The 8,804-nt window shown below is 41.7% G+C and overlaps 1 long non-coding RNA gene across 1 annotated transcript; it reads left to right on the top strand.

Annotated features, from left to right (window-relative positions):
• Positions 1 to 5,115: 5,115 nt before the first annotated feature.
• LOC123391683 lies at positions 5,116 to 7,398 on the top strand. The gene is made up of 3 exons (XR_006606390.1): positions 5,116 to 5,476; positions 5,604 to 5,704; positions 7,194 to 7,398. It is a non-coding gene; the product is annotated as an uncharacterized LOC123391683 (long non-coding RNA).
• The last annotated feature ends 1,406 nt before the right edge of the window (positions 7,399 to 8,804 follow it).

Below are 8,804 nucleotides of genomic sequence, written 5' to 3'. Positions count from 1 at the left end.
CACACCCAGCATTCAAACTGGTTCCAAGTTTCAGTACAGATGTAAAGAGTCCTAATACAAAGATATTTTATTTCCATTCACTTTAGGATAAAAAATAAGGATGACTTCTAAAATTCCAATATTTAAAAAAAAAAAAACTTTAAAAATTTACAAATGAGTTAAGAATCTAGATATTAAAAATCAAAAGTATGAAAAAAACTAACATATACAAACTCTTAGGTTAAAATATACTGCAAAACAAACTGTTAAAAATGGGTAATTTTACTGGGAACAGGAAACATAAAACACCTTTTCTAAAATCTGAGAAAGGTTTCCAAGTGTCATACAAGATGTTAAAGATAAATTTATTAATCTAACATGTTAACAAACACCAGCATTAAATAGCTTGTAAACATGGAGAGATTGTTCTCTCTGAATGGTGGAATTACCAATACTTTTATTTATTTTTTTTTAATTTTTTAGTTTTTATAAACATATATTTTTATCCCCAGGAGTACAGGTCTGTGAATCGCCAGGTTTACACACTTCACAGCACTCACCAAAGCACATACCCTCCCCAATGTCCATAAAAGTTGTTTCTATTTTTAAATATACCCAAAGTGAAGTTCTATCACTCCATGATAAGTTATCACTGTATCACTTAGGCACTTAAAAAAAAATTCTTCCTAGACAAGACTGCATCAGGTAAACTTTTCAGATGACAGAGGTTTAGACTCTAGAATTTTAAACTTACTGTCATTGAAACTACAGATTTTTTTTTGGCTGAAAATAAAAACAATTTGCTGTAACATAGGGAAATTTATTCATCAAGCCCATGGCATTTTTGTACATAAAATGGTCCAGTGGGAATATCCCAGGCAACAATACATGAGCAAGATGCTTACACACCAAGTCTCTTGCTTTATTCATACTATTAATAAATAAATGTCTAGGACGCCTGAGTGGCTCAGTGGGTAGCCTCTGCCTTTGGCTCAGGTCATGATCCCAGGGTCCTGGGATCAAGCCCCGCATCAGGCTCTCTGCTCAACAGGGAGCCTGCTTCTCCCTCTCCCTCTGCCTGCCTCTCTGCCTACCTGTGATTTCTCTCTCTCTCTCTGTCAAGTGAATAAATAAAAACTTTAAAAATAAATAATTAAATGTCTAGATCATAGAACACTGTTTATATTTATACCATTTGTTAAATTTTAAGTAGCAGCCCTATTTGCTTTGATAATGTTTCTCCCAAAAAGCTGCAGGTTATATCTCTAAACAAGTTAGTTATATTTATTGAGATAGTTCTCTGCATATTTGAATAATTATGCCATGGAATATTCATATGCTGATAAACTAAAATGAATTTATTCTACTCTGACTTTCCTAGAAAAAATATGAGTGGATTTCACTAACATTTCTTAACTAGAGACACTAAAACCCAACAATTATTAACAGTTCCTACAATAAGGGAATAAAAGAAGCAAATCAGACAATTTCACTGGTAGCACACAGCATAGGATACACATGTTCTCCTATTTCACCCGTACAGCGATAAACATAATGTAAGCATTTTCACAGTTGTCTGCAATCCACATAAAACATCCATACGTTGTTCATTTATAGATCATTTACCCTTCACAGGTGCTATAACTCTGATACAGTGTGTTGCTTTTACGAATGAGCACTGATGTTTATTTCAGCTGAATCCTTTGAGGTAAAAAAACTAGAAATTATGTTAAAACAAAGTGGAGGGGCGCCTGAATGGCTCAGTTGGGTAAGCATCTACCTTCAGCTCAGGTTATGACCCGAGGGTCCTGGGATGGAGCCTAGCGTCCAGCTCCCTGCTCAGTGGGGAGCCTGCTTCTCGCTCTCTCCTTCTGTGTGCCGCTCCACCTGCTTGTGTGCTCTTTCTCTCTCTTTCTCTGTGTTAATAAATGAATGAATGAATGAATGAATGAATGAATGAAAGAATGAATCTTTTTTTAAAAGCCACTTAGGTGGCTCAGTTGTTAAGCTACTGCCTTTGGCTCAGGTCATGATCCCGGGATCCTGGGATGGAGCCCTGCATCAGGCTGCCTGCTCAGCGGGGAGTCTGCTTCTCCCTCTCCTGTTCCACCTGCTGTGTTCCTTCTCTCACTGTCTTTCTTTGTCAGATAAATAAAATAACATCTTTTTTTTTTTTTAAGTGGAATATCCAACTTTCTACCGAGAAAAGACTTCCAGTCTGTCAAAAAGAATCTGTATTTTACCTTTTAACTCTGTACTTCCATTAGGAAACATTCTTGATCCAGGTCGGACCTGGTACACACAGTGAAGCATTAGCATCTCTTGGGATTGTCTGTCGGCTGCTTTGATCTGCATCTGGATCTAGAGGAAAAAATAAAACAGAAATTACATCATTTTGTATCATACGCACGACCAGAGAAGAAGATTCAGAAACTCCTTATCTCCAGTAGAGCTGGCAGGCAGACTTCGGGCTGACAGTATGCTTATGGTTCTGAATTAGTTGGGGTTCTTCTGATGGGATAGCTCCCTTTGGTTCCATTTCTCAAAAAAAGAGAGACATACAGAGAGAGAGATTTATAATAAGGAATTGATGCACATGGGTATGGAGGCTGAGAATTTCCAGATCTGTAGTCCACAAGCTGGAGAGCCAGAAGAGCTGAGAATATTCCAGTCCAAGTTTGGTTTTGAAGGTGGCAGAAAAACCAATGTCCCAGCTTGTAGATGCAGAGAAAGCAAATTCTCCCTTACTCAGTCTTTTGTTCTATTCAGACCTTCAAAGTATAGGATGAAGCCCACCCACGCTGGGGAAGGCAGTTTCCAGTCTACCAACTGAAAAGTTAATCTTATTCAGAAGCATCCTCATAGACACACCCAGAATAATGTTTAACAAAATATCTGGATAACCCATGGCCCAGTCAAGCTGACATAAAATCAGTGTCACAGGTTTATCATTGGGTTAGTTTTTGCTGGGAGGCAATGTGGTCCAGTGATATGAGCATAGTCTCTGAATTTACTCTGGGCCAAAACCCACCTTCCTTATCATGTGTCTACCTTATGAAGCTATTGTAGATGTTAAATGAGTAGGTGTATAAACAATACAGGAGAGTTTGGTGTTATTATGGAATTATTGCAGTAGATTTTGCAGGAGTCTTGGGAGAGAGGTGACTCACTGAATTCCCTACTTTCCAAATTCTTTGTTTTTTTATGGGGATAAAAGTATACATTTGGGAGAGAAATAGAGTAAGTAGAAGGTAGCACAGAAACTTACTGTAATTCTAAAGCTGATTAAACTTCAGTAGAAAGCTTCAGTCTCTGAGTCACATTTGACCTTAAATATTATCTGACTCCTACAACCCAGTAGGCAACGTGTGGCCAAAAATGCCCTCCAGAAGCTGTTGTTCCAATGATCACTGTAGTCTTAACCTCTGTTACACTGGGACTTAACGGGCCATAATCCCAAGACAGCTATAACAATCACTTTGAAAGTTGATCATGAATTAGTTTGAGGGGGATTTTTGCAGTCTTAACTGCTTCACGAAATTTCAAAAACACCATCCTGTATGAAATAGTGTAGATGACTGGGCTTATGTTTAATATAGCCAAATTCTAAAGTTGAATTCCCCCCCCCCCACACACCCCCGGACTGCTTGAAGTTGTCCAGCTTTGGTGACCCTCCGTGAATTTGTGATAAGACTTACGGAAAACTTTCACCATTTACCTGTCTACTTGAGTCATTTCTCATAAACAGGGAGAGTATGCTACCTCCATTCAAGGGAGCTAAAGCCACACAATTAATTGCAAGGGGTTTTGCGATTGCCCTCTGTGTGCGGACTGGGAAGAACCCTAATCATCTGAAATTTAAAATAAACTCTTAAGAATTAAACTTTTTGCGGCTTGGGTTTTATCGATCAGAGACGAAGTGCCAGATGCTGTCACCGCTTATTTTTCATGTTTCCAGCTGTACTTTGAACTCTAAAAATGGTTAAGATTGCACTCAGCGCCTTCTGATGCGGTCGGCTTGTAGAGTTCTTCACAGTGTTTATAGACTTCTGAGTTCTTATTCATTACGCCATTATCTTCTTACATTTAATACCTGAGGTTGGGGGACAGGCGTTATTTTCCAACCGGAGGAGGCAGAGAGAGGGGAGGTGAGTGACTTGTCCGTGATTCACAGCCTAGCTCGCCAGGACGGAAGCTCCCAAAGGACAGGTCATTTTGTCTTTTTGTTTACTCGTGTATCCCCTGTCTGGGACGATACCTGGCACGTCGTAGGTGTCAGGAACTTTTTGTGGGAATAATCAATGAATTTGATTGGACCTGGGAATAGATTTCCTCAGTTCTACAAACTTGTCTTTCGCACTTTTCATTTTGGCAAGAGTTTTCTGGATGCGACTGCTGTCAGGTTGGTGAAGGCGCGACCAGGAGCCTTCTCCAAGGAGGGGTAACGGGGACCCCGGAAGGTCCTCTGGGGGCCTGTCCCGAAAGCGCTAGTCTCACTCTGGCGGCGGCGGCGGCGGCGGCGACGGAGTTCGAGGCCGAGGCTTGGCAGACTCTGGGGGGCTGCCTCTGCCACTGTCCCCTCTGGACGCGATCGCGCTGGCTGTGGCAGGTGCTGAGCTGCCACGATCCCTGACCCCGACCCTTGCAGCTGGGGCACAGCCCAGAGGTCAGTGGGGCGGCGGCCGGGGCGGGGCGGCCGCGTGGGAAGGCGGGGCGGGGGCAAGGACTGGGGCGGGCGGGGGGCGCGGGGTCGCGGGGGGCGGGGGCAGCAGGCCTGGGAACGCGGGGAGGTGGGGCCGGGGCAAGGGCCGGGCGCCCTGGCTGCTCCGGTTCGCCTCCTCCACGGCGCAACCCCAGCAGCATTCTCCGCCTCCCGGCTCCCTTTTCTTCTTTCCTCGTCTTCCTCTTCTCCTTCTCGCCCTCTCCGAGCTTCCTCCCCGGTGTCACTTTTTTCCCCCTTTCCCTTAGAGCCTCGGTTCTCCAGGTCCAACAGAAGTCTCCGCGAGCGCCACGGAAACCTCCCGATCTGCGCGCGGGTGAGAGATGTGTCACCGCTCGGGCGCGGTCGAGCGCGCGCCGCAGCTCCCCGCGCCCGGTCCCGCGTGGGGACGGAGCCTCCGCGGTCCGCGGTCCGCGGTCCGCGGGAGGCAGGAGGGACTCGGAGCCGCGGCCGCTCGCCGAGGTGGAGCGAGCTGCCCGGAAGCGTCGGGCCGGCCTCCCCGCGTGTCCTTACGGAGCCGGGCGCTGGTGCTGGGCTCCCGGACCAGACGGTGCGATTTGGCGGATGGCCTGGACGGGCCAGGGTTAATGCTACCCGAGGTTAGCACGTGCGACTCCGCCGAGGTGACCGAGTGGGAGATGGAGACGGAGCAACCTGCGGCAGGAACTCTTGGTCACTTTCAAATAATTTCCCCTGTCAGTGGTCGAGAAACAATTCGAAAGATAAGATAAATATTCAGATTTTTGAAATAACGAGAAGAATCCAGGTTGATGGAAGGTGGGGCAGGGGGAGTTTTGCCCTTTTCTGAGTTAGTCTTCACTCCTTTGCTTCTCCTTCTTTTTCTGAAAGACCAAAACGAACATCAAGAATTTAGCTAATCCGTTTTTCTTTCTTCTTTTGAAAGGTTGTTTCAGCGCTGCTTTGCTGGCTGTCTTTTTTCTCCTTGGCTTCTATTTGGAGGTAGAAATTTCAAGAGTGTGCTGGAAAGAGGGCAGGAGGGTGGAGGTGTGTCTTTGGGGGAAGGGAGAGAGGAATCAAGTCAGAAACACCATCCTTGAAAATTGGAACCTTGGTGTCATTCTGCCTGGTACCACCAGCCTCTGGAATTATGTCAGCAAATAAATAAATAAATAAAACCTTTCAGTAGCAACAAGCCCATTTCTTAAGATCATTGTTTGCCACCTGCTGTAAGATCTTATCACAGTGGTTCCAGGACATAGACCCCAAGAGTGAGGCATACATCCATGTGTGCACACATACATACTATGATGTTAGAAACAGCAGTGCAGTTTCCAAAGTCAAATTGTTTGAGGGCTTGGTGATTGAACTATGCATGACATTTGTAAAAGGAACAAAAGATACTGTCTGGAGGGATACAATATGATTTGGAGCAAGGGATCAATAGGAAGGATATGTAACATTAATTTCAAATGTACACTAGATTTTAAAAAGATCAGGCAAGATTGAAATTGGTTGCAAACCCAAATAGACAGCTGAAGTTAAGTGATATTACAGGGAGTTCATTATATCTGAGAAAAAAGAAATCAAGTTTTTGACAGATGAATCTTTTCTATTAAAACTATCAATTTACCTTTTAATTTACTTTAGATTTCTTTCTTTTTTTTATATATACACTTGATGACTTTGGTCCAACAAGAATGAAATTAAACTCCATTGTTATATAAGGTAGTTCCCTTCCAAATCTATGCAAGTTCTTGAAAATACAACCTGTGATGGACATGGATCTTATAAGCAGGCAGTTCATCAATTCACTGCTCTTGACTTTTCTGGAAGCAGGAGTCAGGTTGTGCCATCTTTTCTGCATTCCAGTTTCTCCACAATTTCCAAATCTCAAACAAGTACAGATTGGAGACTAAGTAAACCAGATTGTTATAGCAAAGTGTCCTCTGGACCTCATCCAGGGTGTTACAAAGACTACTCTATCCAGCATTTAGAGCATACATAAAATGGGTAACAGCAGCATCAGTGTGAGAAATTAAGAGTGCACCTACATTAAAAGGGACTTGATAGGAAATTAGATCAGGTGAGGGTTATACTGACTTAAACCACCGTATAGCTCAGGGAACTACACTAGGCACCATAGAGATTGATGTAAAAACAATGAAAAAAGAACTTGCATCTCAGAAAGTCTGACAATGGAATGGGAAAGGGATGCGCACATGTGACACATGAACACTTCATTATGTCATGATTCCCATATTTGTGAAATGGGGATGATGATCATGATGAAAATGATGATCATAAAAATAGCAATCCTAGAAATATCTAATTGTCCCTGGTTATTTTCTATATGGCAGGCATTCATATCAGTGTCTTACTTGGATTATATTTATATATCACAATTTTTCATTATGAGTTTCTGTACTCAACATTGTGAGATTTTAAGATTACCTGTTTTCTGCCCACTGTGTGTCATTGCGTGTCTCTGTCCCATGATAGCCCCAAATAATCCCATACCCTTCTATCTATCTAGGATCAGAAACCAGCAATGGAGGAAGGGGACATCTTCCTCTTGATGAAACGAAGCATGTTAGCTCAATGCCTCTAAAGCCCCAGACTCAGACTCACACTGTATGACAAATAACAAAGTTCTGGGGGTGCCTGGGTCACTCAGTCAGTTAACCATCTGCTTTCATCATGTCATGGTCTCAGGGTCCTGGCATTCAGCCCAGCTTCTCCCTCCCCCTCCCCCTCGGCTCCTCCCATCCCACTTCTGTGCTCTCTATCTCTCTTTCAGATAAATAAATAAAGTCTTTAAAAATCAAAATCAAAACAAAACAAATAACGATGCTCTGTTTGGAGCAATTGCTTGGTTTGGATTTTTTATTATTATCTAAAAGATTGTGTTTCTCCAAATATATGTTCTCCGAATATATGCATATATTCTCCAACCAAAGGAGTTCTTATTGCTATAGCTGCTTTCCTCAAAGGATTTTATTCCCAAATTTCCTAATTACAAAACTCCTGTCCTTTCCACCAAGCATACTACTTCCCAGAGAGTATCATGCAAAGCAGTGTGTTCTGAAAATAACAATATATCTATAATTTACCTATGTTTGACCATAACAATTTGGTTTTCTGGATTTATACATTATTTTGCCTATAGTGTATAGTTGTATTGTTGATAAAGCAACAAGAAGGTCTGCAAAATTCTTTGCAAATTTATTACTGAATTTGAGGGATAAAACTATCCCATTTGTGATGTCAACTGGCCTTGACCTACAAGGTAATGAACTGGAATTGGATGATGGGAAATTTCTTTTTTTTACCCCATTCTTTTGCTCTGAAAAATTGCAGCATTGTAAAAAATGAATTGGTAAATGACTTATATAAACTGCACGTGGTGTTTACCTAAAATTTATAGCACTGCTTGAATTGGATCTATGATTCACATGGTGAAACACTGCTCTTGTACCTAAATACACTGCACTCAGCTTCACAGATAATCAAGTTATCAAAAACTTAGAGCAATTTGACTAAGTGGAGTAGGTACAACTTAATCTTACTTAACAAAATACCTACCCTCCCAATTTTAAATGCTCCAAAATGCTATCAAAAATAAATTGTTGGAAATATTTCCATTGCATTAGTGTAATATGTATAAGGGAAATAAAAGAGAAAGCAGAGTTCATGAAGAGAAATGAAAAATTCCCCATTTTGCTAAAGAAAAATATGCTATGTGTCTTAAAATATGTGACCAAAGTATTGGTTGTATTTCAGATTTTCAAGAAAACCTCTACATTTTTAAGAGTCCAGAAATGAAATATTTTAAAATTAAACATACGGTGAAAAAAAACTTGAACATTAAAGTGTTTATTTTTCAAAATATTTCTATTTATCAATTATCTGTTGTAAACAAACCACTCCAGGCTTAGTGGCATAAAACAATACTTTCACTATACTCACGGATTCTGTGGGTTAGGGATCAGAATAGCACACAAGAACACGTCTCTGGAGGCTTAGCTGGGGAGACTCAAAAGCTGTCAGACTCAACTTGACAGATACTGAAGGGAAGAATATGTTGGTGTTTTCACTCATATGTGAAAGTGTTAATGTTGACTGAATCTTGGATCTCAGGTGGACT

Source organism: Mustela putorius, unplaced genomic scaffold (genome assembly GCF_011764305.1).
Source record: "Mustela putorius furo isolate JIRA1106 unplaced genomic scaffold, ASM1176430v1.1 tig00000275_pilon_pilon_pilon, whole genome shotgun sequence".
Lineage (NCBI taxonomy): Eukaryota > Metazoa > Chordata > Mammalia > Carnivora > Mustelidae > Mustela > Mustela putorius.
The sequence above is the reverse complement of the archived record's forward strand: the minus strand, read 5'-3'. Positions and strand labels throughout refer to the sequence as shown.